At 38.1% G+C, this 18,973-nt stretch overlaps 1 long non-coding RNA gene across 1 annotated transcript; it reads right to left on the reverse strand.

Annotated features, from left to right (window-relative positions):
- Positions 1–3,084: 3,084 nt before the first annotated feature.
- LOC118883539 lies at positions 3,085–18,227 on the reverse strand. The gene is made up of 3 exons (XR_005017042.1): positions 18,101–18,227; positions 12,492–12,648; positions 3,085–3,216 (listed from the first exon to the last, which is right to left on the reverse strand). It is a non-coding gene; the product is annotated as an uncharacterized LOC118883539 (long non-coding RNA).
- Positions 18,228–18,973: the final 746 nt, after the last annotated feature.

Below are 18,973 nucleotides of genomic sequence, written 5' to 3' on the forward strand. Positions count from 1 at the left end.
TTAAGCATAATGGAATTGCACATCTTTTTAGCACAAAACCAGGACAAAATAGTACTTTAACATTTGTGAAATACACATCAACTTAATTGATTAAAATCTAAATAAAAAGTAAAATACAGATAATGAAGAATATAATTTCGCAGTGAAGATGACCCAAAAAATCAAATAAGCATTTTTAACTGTGTTTTCTGCATCACCTGAAAATTACTATGGTTTCTGTCTTAAATTGCTGCATTTTTTCAGTTTTGCAGAAGTTCTTCATGTGTGAGAATATGTTTATAATATCTGCCAAAGCAAAAACTGCACTGGACAAAATTAAACAGGCAAGGAACACTCTATTCAAGGTTACTGCAATAGAGGAGAAAGGCCAGAACTCAGTCTGAGCTCAATCTACTAAAACAAAGGATTGGAGAGTTTTTAAGAGCTGGAAGGGGAATGGTAGGCCACTGTGTCTGCTAACTATCTTTACCTAAAGGAAAAGTAAACTTCCTCTAATCTTCATGACAGGAGGTAGTTTTACAACTTGATGTAAAATGCCCACTAAAGTTAGGCTCCTACCCTCTGGAAGCAATGGGAGATAAGGGTACTCTCTCCCTTGATAATTAATTTCAAAGGTATGACTCCCAGGTCTTTGAGAAAGACTGTCTTAGGAAGTCAAACTGGCAAAAGGCTTTTAACATTTTGCATCTCAAAGGGGAAGAGAAAGAATTTACAAGTTTTCTAAAGTAATTTAGTAAAACTCAGAAAAGAAAGATCAAGGACCTCAAGTCAGGAAGACACCTGTCTAAACTTGAATCAAGCTGTGGGGAAGCTTAAGGCTGTCTTGATCTTACCAAATCTATATTCACACATGTGTATTTGAGCTAATCTGTTGGGCTTTCACCAATAGTAGACTCTACTTTTGCCCGAGATTTCAAGTCCTTTTCTTTTATTCCAACTGACAATTCAACTGAAGGAGTTGCAGGGGTGACGATCAAATGCCACACACAGGGACTCATGATGGGTTAAGCGCCTTGACATTTATTAGCGTAATCTAATGGGAGAGAATCTCTTCTGTTCTAAGAGCTTCCGACAAGGCAGTTCCTCCTCTCAAATATCTGCTACGGTGTTTACAGCCCTCACAGGCAAGTCTTTTTCCATAAATCTAATTAAAATTCTTCACCTCCTATTTTAATGTTCTCCAACCTGCCCTTGGAAATGATCTCCTCTTTCTCTGTGCAACTATTCTTTGTACAGTATAGGTGAAACATGAATTTCTCCCATTGTATTCATTTTTTCAGGCTAAATTTTTCCTGTCCTATCCTATGTCTTTTCCATAGTTGAATCATGTTTGTGTCATCACAGGTTAGTAGAAATATTTGGGAGCCAGAGAAATCCAGTTTCTCATCCTGGGTTCCCCACTTTTTTCTAGCTAGGGAGCCTTGGGCAAAATTTCGGAGTCCCAGTTTCATCATTGTAAAGTAGAGCCAATAAAACTTACTTTGAAAGAGGAAGATTAAATGAGGCAATGTGTTGAGCACAAAGCAGATGTCTAATAAATACTAGTGCCCTTCACCTTTCTTCTTTTCTCAACCGCCTACTTTATTTTAACCTAACACACTGGCCACTGACTCTTCTATACCGAGAGGAGAGACAAAAATAATTCACCAATACATACAGTTTTTGAGCTACCATTTCACCGATGGTGATGAACTCCCCATTAAAGTCGTATAATATATCGCAAAGATTTGGAAATATCAGTTAATCCTTTAATTTATTAGAATAATGAGGTAACAATGTTGGAAACCAAATTATGGTTTGATGTGATTGATTTTAAAGGGGCATTAGAAAAAACATTTTTCATTCAATCTCTCTTAAAAACCAGTTAAATCAATTTCTTTAAGTTCATGAAGGCCAAAAGGGCTTGTAGATTCATTTCTGCTCTCTGATAAAGAAAAATGTCACATGTAAATAGTGAGGGTATTTCCTTTGGTGAAGGAATGTGGGGGAAGAATCTGTCTGATCTGTTACAGCATGGATGCAGTACAGACGTCAGTTTATGAACATCTCAAGTGATCATTCAACTCTTCACTAAATCTAAAACAAAACAAATTCTCTTCTAAAAACTGAATGGTTTTTATCCTCAAAAGACACATGAGAATATTTTGATCAACTCTTTGGTGCTATGTTAACATAGGGTCAAAAACAGATAGGCAGCTGAGTAAAATGCAAACAAGCCTGTCCTTCCCAGAAATCCAGACAATAGGTGTGTTTACTAAATGTATTATGTCCAAAATAGAATACATTGCCAGGAACTCTAATAAGCTTATTGAATTCATTTTGGTGAACTAATTATCTTGAAAATGCCCATCTCAACTTCCTTGATATTCAGAGTCATGTCCTCTTTATAGAGAAGTGTTAGATGGGCATCTGCTTCTGGTGAATTTCATCTTCCAGTCAACAAGGCATATATTGAGCATCTACCTGTGCAAAGCCATGCTTCAGGCCCTTTACTAGTCACTGTAAGAGACACAGGGATGTGGGAAACAAGGATGCTTTCTTAGGAAATTTAAAATCTATCTGGGGATACAAAATGTAGAGAGGGACCTATAATATCCGGCATATTTCACATTTTATTTCTTTCTTTAGAATCACCACATTATTGCTTCATTGCTTGACCATTACCTATTACTCTCTATTAGGTAGGGCAATCAAATGCAGAAGAAAACTAAGCATGTGTATAAAGGCTATGAATTGCTAAAACTTCTCTTCAGTGATGTAAGAAGTCAAAGGTAACTTGATTGAAAGGCACAGCTGGTACTGAGGAGAGAGAATTAATATCTGAAATAGGAGCAAATGCAAATAAATATATGATGGACTTTATAAAAAATGAATAAGAATGCAATGGATTCACAGTCAGGAAATAATGTAAAGAATATAATTACATTTCCTGAGGTCCAACCTAAAGTAATTTGGAAATGTAATATTGTCTTTTAAGACTGTTGGTAACTAAGTACTTGCTCACTTGAAGCTTTTGCTAAATGAACTCGATACGTGATAGCACAAAGTAAAGACCCTAACATATGTTTATTGCATACTAAAAAGTTCAAACCAGGTCAGAGTGGAGGCCTTCATCATGACTGTCCGCTTCACATCAGCTTTTCCTGTTCAGGTAGGCTTTGCACGTTGCAATTTACATTGTAATTCCAACACAGCTGTCGTTCACCTTCATTTGATCTGTGGAAAATCAAGAACCAATGGTGGCGATAGCCAAACAAAGTAAAGCAGAATTTGAGATGGGGGTGATGTAACTTGATCTTCTCTTATGATACACACACCTGCTATTATCACTTGGTCTGGGTTAAATGCTTTTAACTGAGCAACCGATCTGGAGGTGCAGTGTTGTGTAACAGAGAAAATTATCTCTGGAGCAAGGCTGTTATATGCCTTCATTTCAAATGGCACCTAGGTTTATTCTCACAGACCGACTGAAAAAAATAATAGAATCTGGTCTAATAAGTGGTGATTTCAAAACCTGCTGGCTAAGACTCAGCTGCTTGATAAATTGAGTTTAAACAGAACCAGTTAGAAGGAATATCACTTTTTTGGGAAAAAAAAAAAAAGCAAATTTCTGATAAAGATAGCCTCAGACAGAATTCAAACCTAGTCCTTTGGAAATAAAAGTATTAACTAGCAATGCACATGCATCAGAAGCTAAAGTTGATAGAAAGGACCCTTCCCAAAGACCTACTAGGCTTATCCCCATAAAAATCTCACACACAGAAGCACACACCATTAAGTATTATTATTTAACTAAAAACCTCTTTGAGCATAGCCAAGCCTCAGCACCTGACACTATATAAGATTCAAACAAGCCCTCTTGGAGAGGTGTGGGTTGTGAAGGACCAGGACCCGCCACCTCACCCCACCACAGGACCCGGCATGGCTCTTTCTGTGGCTGGAGTGGGAATATGGTGCTGCCTAGCCCCCATCCCCACCAGGCACCTGGGCCTCATGAAAACTGAGGCTCATTGTGCCCCCCAACACTCCCCCCCCCACACACAGGGGTTGCCTTGAAAGTTCCAAGCTGTCAGCTCCACTGTAAGAACAAATACAAATTAAAAATAAGAGGTTTAATTCTCCCTGTTGAAAATGGGGAAGAGATTTCCATCCCCTCATTTTTCTTAGAGCACTTACCTTAAAAAATTTATCATTGGGGGTACTTTTGCATCCCTTTGAAACGTGTAAAAATCCTTTTGAAAACTAGATAAGATTCTTGCCAGCTTTATGACCCAGAATCATCTTTCTCAAGGGCCTAGGAGCTCTGTCTTTGAAATGTTAACACCAAAGGAGATAGCACCGCTGTTTCCCAGTTTCCGTGGAAGAGTGGGGGCCTAACTTCAGGGGGTCCCTTGCTCGAAGTAGCAAAACTAACTACAGTCATAAAAACATGAGACTTTTTGGTCCTCTGGATAAGGCAATTAGCCAACAACACCCCAACTACCAGGACAATTTAGGATGAACTATATATGGCAAACTATGCTATCAAGTCCTCTTACTTGAGGACTAGTTATTATTTATCTTGAAAACATGTATGTGACCTCTGGACAACATTAAGTTCACCAACATTCTCCTTATAAGGGTCCCAGAAGAAGAAGAGAGAGAGAAAGGACACGAGAAAATATTTGAAGAGATTATAGATGAAAACTTCCCTAACATGGGAAAGGAAATAGCCACCCAAGTCCAGGAAGTTCAGAGAGTCCCGGTCAGGATTAACCCAAGGAGAAACATGCTGAGACACATAGTAATTAAATTAATAAAAATTAAAGACAAAGAATAATTACTGAAAGCAACAAGGGAAAAATGACAAATAACATACAAGGGAACTCCCATAAGGTTAACAGCTGATTTCTCAGCAGAAATTCTACAAGCCAGAAGGGAGTGGCATGATATACTTAAAGTGATGAAAGGGAAGCACCTACAGCCAAGATTACTACACCTGGCAAGGATCTCATTGAGATTCGATGGAGAAATCAAAAGCTTTATAGACAAGCAAAAGCTAGGAGAATTCAGCACCACCAAACCAGCGCTACAACAAATGCTAAAGGAACTTCTCTAAGTGGAAAACACAGGAGAAGAAAAGGACCTACAAAACAAACCCAAAACAATTAAGAAAATGGTAATAGGAACATACATATCGATAATTACCTTAAATGTGAATGGATTAAATGCTCCAACCAAAAGACACAGGCTTGCTGAATGGATACAGAAACAAGACCTATATATATGCTGTCTACAAGAGACTCACTTCAGACCTAGGGACACATACAGACTGAAAGTGAGGGGATGGAAAAAGATATTCCATGCAAATGGAAATCAAAAGGAAGCTGGAGTAGCAATACTCATATTAGATAAAATAGACTTTAAAATAAAGAATGTGACAAGAGACAAGGAAGGACACTACATAATGATCAAGGGATCATCTGAGAAGAAGATAAAACAATTATAAATATTTATGCACCCAACATAGGAGCACCTCAATACATAAGGCAAATGCTAACAGTTATAAAAGAGGAAATTGACAGTAACACAGTAATAGTGGGGAACATTTAACACCTCACTTACACCAATGGACAGATCATCCAGAGAGAAAATTAATAAGGAAACACAAGCTTTAAATGACACAATAGACCAGCTAGATTTAATTGATATTTATAGGACATTCCATCCAAAAACAGCAGATTACCTTTTCTTCTCAAGTGCACACGGAATATTCTCCAGGATAGATCACATCTTGGGTCACAAATCAAGCCTCGATAAATTTAAGAAAACTGAAATCATATCAAGCATCTTTCCTGACCACAACACAATGAGATTAGAAATCAATTACAGGGAAAAAATGTAAAAAACACAAACACATGGAGGCTAAACAATACATTACTAAATAACCAAGAGATTACTGAAGAAATCAGAGAGGAAATAAAAAAATACCTAGAGACAAATGACAATGAAAACATGATGATCCAAAACCTATGGGATGCAGCAAAAGCAGTCCTAAAAGGGAAGTTTATAGCAATGCAATCCTACCTCAAGAAAAAAGAAAAATCTCAAGTAAACAATCTAACCTTACACCTAAAGGAACTAGAGAAAGAGGAACAAACAAAACCGAAGGTTAGTAGAAGGAAAGAAATCATAAATATCAGAGCAGAAATAAATGAAATAGAAACAAAGAAAACAATAGCAAAGATCAATAAAACTTAAAGCTGGTTCTTTGAGAAGATAAACAAAACTGATGAACTTTTAGACAGACTCATCAAGAAAACAGAGGGAGAGGACTCAAATCAATAAAATTAGAAATGAAAAAGGAGAAGTTACAACAGACATCACAGAAATACAAAGCATCATAACAGACTATTACAAGCAACTCTATGCCAATAGAGTTGCTGGAAGACAACCTGAAAGAAATGGGCAAATTCTTAGGAAGTTATAACCTTCCAAGACTGAACCAGGAAGAAATAGAAAATATGAACAGACCAATCACAAGTAATGAAAATGAAACTGTGACTAAAAATCTTCCAACAAACAAAAGTCCAGGACTGGCTGGCTTCACAGGTGATTTCTATCAAACATTTAGAGAAGAGCTAACACCCATCCTTCCCAAACTCTTCCAAAATCTCACAGAGGAAGGAACACTCCCAAACTCATTCTACAAGGTCACCGTCACCCTGATTCCAAAACCAGACAGAGATACTACAGAAAAAGAAAATTACAGACCAATATCACTGATGAATATAGATGCAAAAATCCTCAACAAAATACTAGCAAACAGAATCCAACAACATAATAAAATGGTCGTACACCATGATCAAGTGGGATTTATCCCAGGGATGCAAGGATTCTTCAATGTACGCAAATCAATCAGTGTGATACACCATATTAACAAATTGAAGAATAAAAACCATATGATCGTCTCAATAGATGCAGAAAAAGCTTTTGACAAAATTCAACACCCATTTATGGTAACAACTCTCTAGAAAGTGGGCATAGAGGGAACCTACCTCCACATAATAAAGGTCATATACGACAAACCCACAGCAAACATCATTCTCAATGGTGAAAATCTGAAAACATTTCCTCTAAGATCAGGAAGAAGACAAGGATGTCCACTCTCACCACTACTATTCAACATAGCTTTGGAAGTCCTAGCCATGGCAATCAGAGAAGAAAAAGAAATAAAATGAGTATAGATTGGAAAAGAAGAAGTAAAATTGTCACTGTTTGCAGCTGACATGATACTATACATAAATAAACTGAAAGGTGCTACCAGAAGACCACTAGAGCTAACCAATGAATTTGGTAAAGTTGCAGGATACAAAATTAATGCACAGACATCTCTTACATTCCTATACCCTAACAATGAAAAATCAGAAAGAGAGATTAAGGAAACAATCCCATTTACCATCACATCACAAAGAATAAAATACCTAGGTATAAACCTACCCAAGGAGGTAAAAGACCTGTACTCAGAAAACTATAAGATACTGATGAAAGAAATCAAAGATGATACAAACAAATGGAGAGATATACCATGTTCTTGGATTGGAAGAATCAATGTTGTGAAAATGACTATACTACCCAAAGCAATCTACAGATTCAGTGCAATCCCTATCAAATTACCAATGGCATTTTTTTCAGAACTAGAACAAAAATTCTTAAAATTTGTATGGAGACATAAAGGACCATGAATAGCCAAAGCAAACTTGAGGGAAAAAAATGGAGCTGAAAGAATCAGACTCCCTGACTTCAGACTATACTACAAAGCTACAGTAATCAAGACAACATGGTACTGGCACAAAAACAGAAATACAGATCAATGGAACAGTGTAGAAAGCCCAGAGATAAACCCACACACCTATGGTCAACTAATGTATGACAAAGGAGGCAAGGATATACAATGGAGAAAAGACTCTCTTCATAAGCGGTGCTGACATATAAAAGAATGAAACAGCTACATGTAAAAGAATGAAATTAGAACACTTCCTAACACGATACACAAAAATAAACTCAAAATGGATTAAAGACCTAAATGTGAGACAGGACACTATAAAACTCTTAGAGGAAAACATAGGAAGAACACCCTTTGACATAAGTCACAGCAAGATCTTTTTTGATCTTGAGAAATAGAAATAAAATAAAAAATAAACAAATGGGACCTAATGAAACTTAAAAGCATTTGCACAGCAAAGGCAACCATAAACAAGATGAAAAGACAACCCTCAGAATGGGAGAAAATATTTGCAAAGCAATCAACGGACAAAGGATTAATCTCCAAAATACATAAACATATCATGCAGCTCAATATTAAAAGACAAACAACCCAATCAAAAAATGGGCAGAAGACCTAAATAGACATTTCTCCAAAGAAGACATACAGGTGGCCAAGAGGCAGATGAGAAGCTGCTCAACATCGTTAATTATTAGAGAAATGCAAATCAAAACTACAATGAGGTATCACCTCACACCAGTTAGAATGGGCATCATCAGAAAATCTACAAACAACAAATGCTGGAGAGGTTGTGGAGAAAAAGGAACGCTCTTGCACTTTTGGTGGGAATGTAAATTGATACAGCCACTATGGAGAACAGTGTGGAGGTTCCTTAAAAAACTAGAAATACAATTACCATATGACCCAGCAATCCCACTACTGCACATATATCCAGAGAAAACCATAATTCAAAAAGACACATGCACCCCAATGTTCATTGCAGGACTATTTACAATAGCCAGGTCATGGAAGCAACCTAAATGCCCATCGATAGACACATGGCTAAAGATGTGGTACATATATACAATGGAATATCACTCAGCCATAAAAGGAACGAAATTGTGCCATTTATAGAGATGTGGATGGACCTAGAGACTGCCATACAGAGTGAAGTAAGTCAGAAAAGAAAAACAAATATTGTATATTAACACATATATGTGGAATCTAAAAAACTCTACAGATGAACCGATTTGCAAGGCAGAAGTAGAGACACAGATGTAGAGAACAAATGTATGGACACCAAGGCGGAAAGCAGGGAGGCGGCGGTGTTGGTGGTGGGATGAATTGGGAGATTGAGATTGACATATACGCACTAATATGTATAAAATAGATAACTAATAAGAACATGCTGTTTAAAAATTAAATTAAATTAAATTAAAAAATAAAAGAAAGCATGTATGTGATGGGTTGTATGTGCTTGTGTAAAAAAAGGGGAAGATTTCTTTCCTTGCAATCTCTTAGCAAATTGCCTGTGATGCACATTACATTCTAGTTTAATGCTTATTTAATAATAAAAGTGGTTTGTTTCTCAACTATCTTTGTGAAGAGGATTTTTGGATTGGAAGAAGACTTTTTTTCTTGTTGATTATATTTCCCTAACACAGGTAGGGTCCAATCGATCACCTAGGTAGCTGGAGTTTCAGCGGGGAACCCTCAGTCCGGATGACAGAGCTAAGATGTTTATTTACTCATCTATCCTGATCCCATCCCATTTTCCCTGCCTCAGTGTGAAGGAGATTTTGAGCTGTTCCTCTTTTCCTAAAATTGTACAAATATTCAGTGGCCTCTGTGCTGCCTTTAGACAGTAACCATGTTAGCCTCTTACGTGTTAGATATTGCAGAGTCATTTATGAGCCGAAAAAAATTGAAGTAAAACTTTGCTTATGTTAAAATTTTTTTCAAAATAGAGTTTTTATGCTTGGTAAATCCTAATACCCCAGAATTTTTTTAAATTAATTAATTAATTAATTTATTTTTGGCTGTGTTGGGTCTTCATTGCTGCGCGCGGGCTTTCTCTATTTGCGGCCAGCGGGGGCTACTCTTCATTGCGGTGCACGGGCTTCTCATCGTGGTGGCCTCTCCTGTTGTGGAGCACGGGCTCTAGGTGCGTGGGCTTCAGTAGTCATGGCTCGTGGCCTCTAGAGTGCAGACTCAGTGCTTGTGGCGCACAGGCTTTGTTGCTCCGCGGCATGTGGGATGTTCCCAGACAAGGGCTCGAACCCGTGTCCCCTGCATTGGCAGGTGGATTCTTAACCATTGTGCCACCAGGGAAGCCCAATACCCCAGATTTTTAAACAGAACAACAAGTATAGTGACAACCACCACCACCCCAACCAGTTTCAGACCTATTCCTCTGGTCAAACGTGCAGAAAAAATTTCTCCCTTCTCCTTATTGTTTTTAATTGTAGTAAAAAAACAAACAAACACATAATATGACATCTACTCACAACAATTTTTTAAACGTATAGTTCAATATTGTTAACTACATGAGTATTGTTGTACAGCAGATCTCTAGAACTTTTTCGTTCTATGTGACATAAACTCTACACCCAATGAACAATAACTTCCCATTCCCCCCTGCCCCCAGCCTCTGGCCACCACTATTCTACTCTCTGCTTCTATAAATATGACTACTATAGATACCTCATATAAGTGTAATCATGCAGTATTTGTCTTTCTGTTGCTGGTTAATTTCACTTAGCATAATGTCCTCAAGTTTCATCCATGTTGTAGCATATGACAGATTTTCTACTTTGTTATGGATGAATAATATTACACTGTATGTATATACCACATTTTCTTTATCCATTTATCCATAAATGGACATACAGGTTTTTTCCACCTCTTGGCTTTGCAAATAATGCTGCATTGATGTGGGAGTGCAAACCTCTCTCTGAGATCCTGTGTTCAAGTAGGATTGCTGGATCATACAGTAGTTCTTTTTATAATTTGTTGAGGAAACTCCATACTGTTTTCCATAGGGGCTGCACATTTTACATTCCTAACAACTGTGCAAAAGGATTTCAATTTCTCTACATCCTTTCCAGCACTTATTTTCTGTGATTTTGATAATGGCCATCCTAACAGGTGTGAGTTAATATCTGATTGTGGTCTTGATTTGCATTTCCCTGATGACTGGTAATGTTGATCACCTTTTCATATACCTGCTGGCAACTTGTATGTCTTCTTTGAGAAATGTTTATTCAAGGTTTTTGATCATTTTTAAATTAAGTTATTTGGGTATTTTTGCTACTGAATTGTATGAGTTCCTTATATATATTTTTTATATTAACCCCTTATCATATATATGGTTTGCAAATATATTCTCCCATTCTACAGGTTTCCTTTTCACTCTGTTGATTGTTTCCTTCCCTTTATGCAGAAGCATTTTAGTTTGCTGTAGTCTCACTTGCCTATTTTTGCTTTTGTGGCTTGTGCTTTCGGTGTCATAGCCAATAAATTATTGCCAAGACCAATGTCATCAAGGTTTCCCCCTATGTTTTCTTCTAATTTTATAGTTTCAGGTCTTTCCCTTAAGTCTTTAATACATTTTGAATTTATTTTTGTGTATGGTGTAAGATAAGGGTCCAGTTTCACTCTTTTACATGTGGATATTCCCAACACCATTTGTTGAAAAGACTATTCTGTCCCCGTTTATCAAAGATCATTTACTGTATATGCATGGGTTTATTTCCTGGGATCTTTATTCTGTTTCATTGGCCTACATCTGTCTTTACGCCAATATCATACTGCTTTTACTACTCTAGCTTTGTAATATGTTTTGAAGTTAGGAAGCATGAGACCTCCAGCTTTGTTCTTTTTTTCAAGATTGCTTAGCTATTCAGGGCCCTTTGTGGTTTCATATAAATTTTACAATTGTTTTGTCTATTTCTGCAAAGAATGCTGTTAGAATTTTTACAGAAATTGCATTTAAAATGTAGATTGCTTTGGGTAGTAAGGACATTTTAATAATCCTCAAACCCTTCCCAAAAAATTGAAAAGGAGGGAACACTTCCAACCTCATTTTATGGGGACAGTACTACCCAAAGCCAGACAAAGACACTACAAGAAAAGAAAACTAGGGCTTCCCTGGTGGCGCAGTGGTTGAGAATCTGCCTGCCAATGCAGGGGACACGGGTTCAAGCCCTGGTCTGGGAAGATCCCACATGCCGCGGAGCAACTGGGCCCGTGAGCCACAATTACTGAGCCTGCGCGTCTGGAGCCTGTGCTCCGCAACAAGAGAGGCCGCGGTAGTGAGAGGCCTGCGCACCGCGATGAAGAGTGGCCCCCGCTTGCCTCAACTAGAGAAAGCCCTCGCACAGAAACGAAGACCCAACACAGCCATAAATAAAATAAATAAATAAATAAATAAATAAATAAAAAGAAAGAAAAGAAAACTATAGGCCAATAGCCCTCATGAACACATATGTGAAAATCCTAAATAAAATAATAGCAAGCTAAATTCAACAGCACATTAAAAGGATCATACACCCTGTCAAATGAAATTTATCACTGGGAGGCAAGGACGTTTTCACATATGCAAATCAATGCATGTGTTTCACCACATTAACAGAATGAAGGGTAAGAATCACAAGATCATTTCAATGAATGCAGAAAAAGCATTTGATAAAATTCAACACTATTTTTTGATAAAAACACTCAACAAACTTGGAATAGAGGAAATTACCTCAACATGATAAGAGTAATTTACGAAAAGCCTACGGGTAGTATCATACTCCACGGTGAAAACCTGAAAGCTTTTCCTCTCAGATGAGGAACAAGTCACGGATGCTGACTCCGACCACTTCGGTTCCGCATAATATTGGAAGTCTTAGCTAGAGCAACTGGATAAGAAAAAGAAGAATTAAAATGATCTCTGTTTTTAAATAACATAATCTTATGTGTAGAAAACCCTAAAGATTCCACCAACAGAATCATTAGAACTAATAAATGAACTTAGCAAAATTGCAGGATACAAAATCAATATACAAAAATCAGTTGCACTTACATACACTAACAACAAACTATCCTAAAAGGAAATTAAGAAAACAATCCATTTGCAATAACATCAAAAAGAATAAAACATATAGGAATAAATGTAATCACGGGGGAGAAAGACTTGTACAATAAAAACTACAAAACGTTGCAGAAAGGAATTAAAGAAGACACAAATACATGGAAAGAAATGTTCTCCCTTTTGTGTGGTACACGTTGGTACCCTATATGTTGATTAATCCTTATATTCAAACACATGTTTAGCCTGTTCAGCTCTGTCCAGAGTCATCTACATATTAATGGAATCACTTTGCAATTGTCAGTGGGTCAAAAAGGCAACCTCTGGATTAGATGAAGCAGGTTAGGTGGGTGGCTTGAGGTGGAACAGAGAACCTGAAGAGGCACAGTGGAGAAAAGTGATAAAGAAGGGACTGGGAAATAAAGAATCCAGGGAAAGTACTGAATCTTAGGAAAAGAAAGAATTGATAAAGTTTATCTTGCTGAACCCAGCGAAATGGTTGCAGAAACATAAAATTTTCAGGACATTCTAGACTAAGGATTCAAAATCAAAATAGCCAATTTAGAGGTATCGGGGGTAAGTTATGAGATTTACCTATTGCTTGAACCAGGAGTTATCACTGGAAGCAACTCAGAAAGGGTCCTGAGTAAGGGAAGGAGAAGTGACAGGTATTACCTAACAGAGTAAAGCCCTAGAAAAGAAAATCAATCTTATGTAGTAATATTAACTACAATGATACTGTCGATCTAAAATTTGCCTGCTTCCATGTAGTTTATGCATAAAGAATCTTTATTCAATTGCAAAGTAATTTGTACTATACAATTAATTGAGATTGTGCTGATTCCCAAACTCATTGAAAAGGAAGACCCAGGCCCTGTTCCTCAAATCTGAAGAGGCAAAGTGTCCTTAGTCCTTTGAATGATGCTTTTAGAAGAGACTAGTAGAAGAGTTGAATGCTTTAAAAAAAAAAAAAAAAAAGTGTTTTCAGACACTTGACCTCATTATCTATTATGCCACATTTATCTCCATAATTTCCATCCTTCTCAATAGAGATTTTATTGTTACCCATAAAACTGTGTCCAGAAGAGAGTGTGAAAGTCAACCTCTCCTACTGCCAAGTCTGATAAGGAAGGGACACTGTGAGAAAAGGTACCATAAGGGGACTATAGCTGCAGTCGACAACATTGTTTCTCCTCCTGTCCCTTGCAGAACCCCTTAATTAGCAAACAAAACTGGTTCTTACTCTTCAACTGCTCTTTCCAAAGACCTCAGAATGAAAGAACCGCTGACAAGCTCAGAGCCAGTGAGGATAATGGAGGCATTACTTACAAAAACAGCGTCAAATATTTGCTTCTCAAAATTGGAGGGTTAGTCTGACTTAGGAAAAATACCATATAATCAAAACCAAATTTGCTGTTTATGTTTGTGGCTAATTGAAATCTATTCATGAAAGAACTTTCTAGCTGCTAAAAAAAAAAAAATCTCTGATGTGCAGTTGGATTTCTTATGACATATGTTTGTTATAGATATTGTCTGACTTCCCAATTTCTCATAAGAAAGGCTTTAAAGAAAACACAAACTGCCATACTTGAAACTCTCCAACTGTGCTTTATTCATCATTCTAGCTACCATACAATTTCCAAAGTTCCAATTACAATGATTTATGTCCTAAGGAGACAGCTTTTTCAGTTAGCAACTCTTTAAAAAGCATCAGTAATGCTGAGCAAACAGGTAACTTATTTGGCATGTGGGTTTTATGACTCTGATGGCATTTTCTGTATCGTGTCCATTGCTTCACAGAGAATTGATATTGAAGAATCAGCATGTAGCACTCAATCAAAGAGCATGTAATGGTGATAATTATTTTATTGGTGTCCGTGCCATGAATCTCTCTAGAAAGAACAACCCTCATTTTTAGTCATAAGAAAAAGATATTGATGTCCTTGAATAGGACATTTTAATAATAGTTTCATTATGCAGTTGAAAAGCATCTTGTCTTCCTCAAATATTTTCCCACACCAACTCATTTAATTCTCAAACCAACTTTTTAAGATAGATGAGCAATTGTGACCTCTATTTTATAGATAATAATAATAATATCAACTTACATCTATATAGTGCTTTCTAGTTTGTGAAGTGCTTTTATTGTCCTTCACAATTACATCTGAGGTAGGTAGTATGCTCTGTATTTTCTCAAGTTTGCTGTTGAGAAAAGGCTTAAAAGTTTGCTCACACAGCAAGTTCCCAAGTATTTGTCCCTGTTACTGCTCTTACAGGTGGACTATTATATCCTCTGGGAATTCTTTGAAGGATCACATAAGTGTTTATCAACAATAGTTTAGCTAACTTCAAATGTATTTGGAACTCTTTACTTAAGCAAACATTATCAGAAAATTTAAGTAGTGTCTCAGTAACCCATGGCAAGATTGATTAACCATTCCAAGTGTGAATGTCAAATTTGTTAGATGTTAATTCTTAGGCAGAATTCCTCTTGGTCAGCAACTATTGCTTCTCCAATCTCAATGCTCCATACATACACGAATAGAACAAGAAAACTCTACCTTTCCAGCGATCTGCAGATAAAGGCTTATCAATAGCAAGGTCCAAGATTGGTCTGGGATCATAGTTTACATTTGTTTAATGTAAAATATATAATCTTATATCTGTTCACTCTAAGAGTGGTGATACTTGCTTCCTATAGAAGGTTGTGGTGAGTCAGTTGATGGTCAGGCCATAGACGTGTGTTCTGAATTCGCAAAGCAGATGTTAACACCTGCCCTACCAATCCCTCAGCCAACAAATATTTGCTAAATTTCTACTATTTACCAGTTGAAGTACCAAGCATGTGAAAGATTTAAGCATGTATGAGCCAGAATCCTTGAATTGTTAAGAGGACCAAGAAAGCATATATGTGAAGATCATTTGTATTCCATAAATACTTATTAAACACCTACCTATTAAACACAGGCCCTGCCCTCACAGAATTTATAATCCCTAAATAAATAAAATGCTGCTATTATTATTACTAGTAATTCTTATTATTACCATAATATCATTTATTGCTAATAGTGATATTTATGACAATAATTTATAAACTAATATTCAGATTAATACTCTCATCAGTATTTTTTCAAAAAAACAAATAGTAAGAACTAACTAGTTAATAACAATCCACAAGATTTAATTCAATCTTTTCAAAGTGCTACCCTAGGCCTTGAAACCATATCTAAATGTATTGGCTTTTTTTTATTCAAATGGTGATATTTTGCTGTGGACCCTTGGATTAAATTAAATCTTTTCATTGTTAGTTTCGTAGTATGTTGTGCTAAATCTTGAAAATATATTTATTTAATCTCTTCACTATTGTTTGGTGGCAAAAGATTTCTTTCCCCTGCTATGAGCATGTATTTATTTGCTTTGTCAGACATGAGGGTGAGGGCACTGAGTGAAGAATAGAGGCCAAAGGAGTGGGGACATGAGTGGGATGCTGAAGTTCTAGTTCAACCTTGGTTACAAGATGTGCTTGTGCCTGAAAGTAGGTGTAAGGATTTAGGCTGAATGCAGAAGCACAAGCAAGCAGGATGTAAGTATAAGGGAGAACAGCTAAGTCAAGGTGAGAAATAGTGCAGCCATATTTCCTCAGTACAACGATCAATCCCAGAACACTAGAAACATTCAATCCACTGAGTATCATGCTGCTGGGACTGTTTTTACGGATGACCTTTGCTCACCACTTGCCCCACAGCCGGCCCATTGAATCACAGCGAAGGCTTTGCACAATCTCTGCGTTTCTCGCTGAATTGTTGGAGACTGAGATCAGTCTCTATAGCAGGGGCGGGGCAGGTGGGGACAGAGTAGGGGAAAAGAGGCACAGCCGTACTTCACTCACCAGCAGTCACTTTTAGACCAGGCCCATGTACTTTTTGGTACCCTTCTAGGTCCCCCCAAAATTATTTACAAGCCTCTAATCATTCTTGTACTCAGTCAGTGAAGAAAAAAAAAAAAGGATCGTGCTTTAGTCACACTCCCTGCCACACCAAAGTAGGGAAGCTACGTCACTGTGCTTACAAGAGACTAAGGGCCTTCTAATAAACCAGCTGCCGCCCCTCCGCATGCACACACACACGCGCGCACACGCACGCGCACACACGCGCACGCACACACACACTGTGGCCTCAGTGGAGGAGAAGGCTCAGGGTCTCCCCTCGGCCCTGGCTGCCGATGCGTGACTGACAGCCCCGACATGCCCCCTCCTGCACTTCAGCTCTCTGAGCTTTGCTGCTCCTGCCCTGCCCTCACACCTGTGTCTCACTTCTGTCGTTCCCCTGTGGAACTGCGCCCTGAATATGCATTGGACTCAATCTGACCTTGTTTGGTATTTATATAAACTCTGAGTTTCTGTTAGATGTCCTGAATTTCTGTTGACTTCTCCCCTATCTTTACTGCTAATAAATAACCACCTTTCCCCACAACACACACACACACACACACACACACGCACACAGAGACACACACATCCCCACCACGACGCGCACGCAGACACGCACACATTCACAGACCAACAAGAGTCTCCAATTTTCAAATCCCGAGCTTGTTTTCACGCCATTAATGTCCTCCCTGCCGTCTTGATCCGAACGTGACCCATTTGGAGGGCTGGCCAATTTTACAGCTCCTCTGAGTCACATTTTCAGCCTCATTACTGGGCCTAAAATGATTTGCAGCGCCTCCCACTCTGAAATATAAGCTTTTTAAAAATAAAGTTCCACTATAAATAGAACTGCTCTGAAATTACACGTGGCACGTAATTAAGTGGTACACATTTAAGCACTCAGCTGTTTCGTAATTCTCCAGGACCTGATGGTGCTGCATTGAAATCCAGAAAGTACACTGCCCTTATTCTGGGCACCATCAAACCTGGGAGGAGAGTAGCCACAGATTTAGTTCACTGGGATGTGGTGTGAATAAGCAGCACTTGGAAGCAGGGGACCCCACACCAAATGCATTTTCTTTCTCCAGTTCAGAAGCATCATGACATCAGTACTTAGAATCTTGGCTGCACCTCCTGATAAACAGGGCCCGGCCTGTCCTCCTGCTGCCACGGTAGGCTGTGCATCTGCTGATAAGCATCAGAAAAATTTATAGCTCACGGGAGAAGTGGAGCTTCTCCCTGGGCAGCAAATCTACTGACAGGCACATGGGCTTTTCTGTCTTTGGCAAGCTGGAAGCACAGGGCTAGAAGAGCAAGTAACAGACAGAAGAAAAAGATGGCTAAAGTCTCTTACCTGCGACTGTACCTGCAGTTCCCTTTGCCTCTGCAGAGTGCCAACCACAGTTACATTAGCAGGCTGCTAGTGTGATACCATCAATATTTAAAGGAGGAAAGGGACAGGGAGGAGGGAGGGAGGGAAGCTCCAGAAGTCATTTTCATTTCTGAAAGAGGTCAGAGAGTATCTCCTTTCCTTCTCTCATGACTAATTGCTTTTGAGCCTTGGGACTGAGTGCCAAGGCCTAAAATAGGCCTTTTCTGGGCAAGAATAGGAATGCAAACAGGAAAAGAATGGGACAAAGAATAAAGGAAAAAAGATGTAAAGGAGAACAGAGCAAGGAGAAGACGAAGGGAAGCGGAGGAGATGAGCATGTGGCAAGAAGAAGAGTAAAGCAAAAGGGAGAGAAAAAAAAAAGGTGATCAGATGGAGAAGCAGAGCAGAAAGAAAACTGAGCGGACCTGAGCAAAATCAAGCACTTGTTCAGCAGTCTTGGAGGAAGATTTTCCCATTTTCCTAAACAGGGGAAAAAACAGACATGAATGAGCATTTACCACTGTGAGCATTGCTGAGTGCTACAGCATCATGGGAGGTACCTTGACCTGCTTTGGCCAAGGAAAGAAATTACAGAAACATATTATTTAAGTGCTGAAAGGGAATTTAGAGGTCATTTAATTCAATCTCTTATTCAATGTAAGATTTCGCCATAACTTTTCAGAAAATTAGCTCTCCATCCTCTTCTTATAGATCTTTTAAAATGAGGAAGTCACTACCAGAAAAGTTGTTTGTGTCCATTTTAGATAATGTTCAGATATGGAAAGTTCTTCCTTCTTTTGAACAAGAAATTGCTTCCAAAAAATTGGGAAGCAAAATCTGTCACTCCAAAATGTG

The sequence above is a fragment of the Balaenoptera musculus genome, chromosome 1 (assembly GCF_009873245.2).
Source record: "Balaenoptera musculus isolate JJ_BM4_2016_0621 chromosome 1, mBalMus1.pri.v3, whole genome shotgun sequence".
NCBI classification, from domain to species: domain Eukaryota; kingdom Metazoa; phylum Chordata; class Mammalia; order Artiodactyla; family Balaenopteridae; genus Balaenoptera; species Balaenoptera musculus.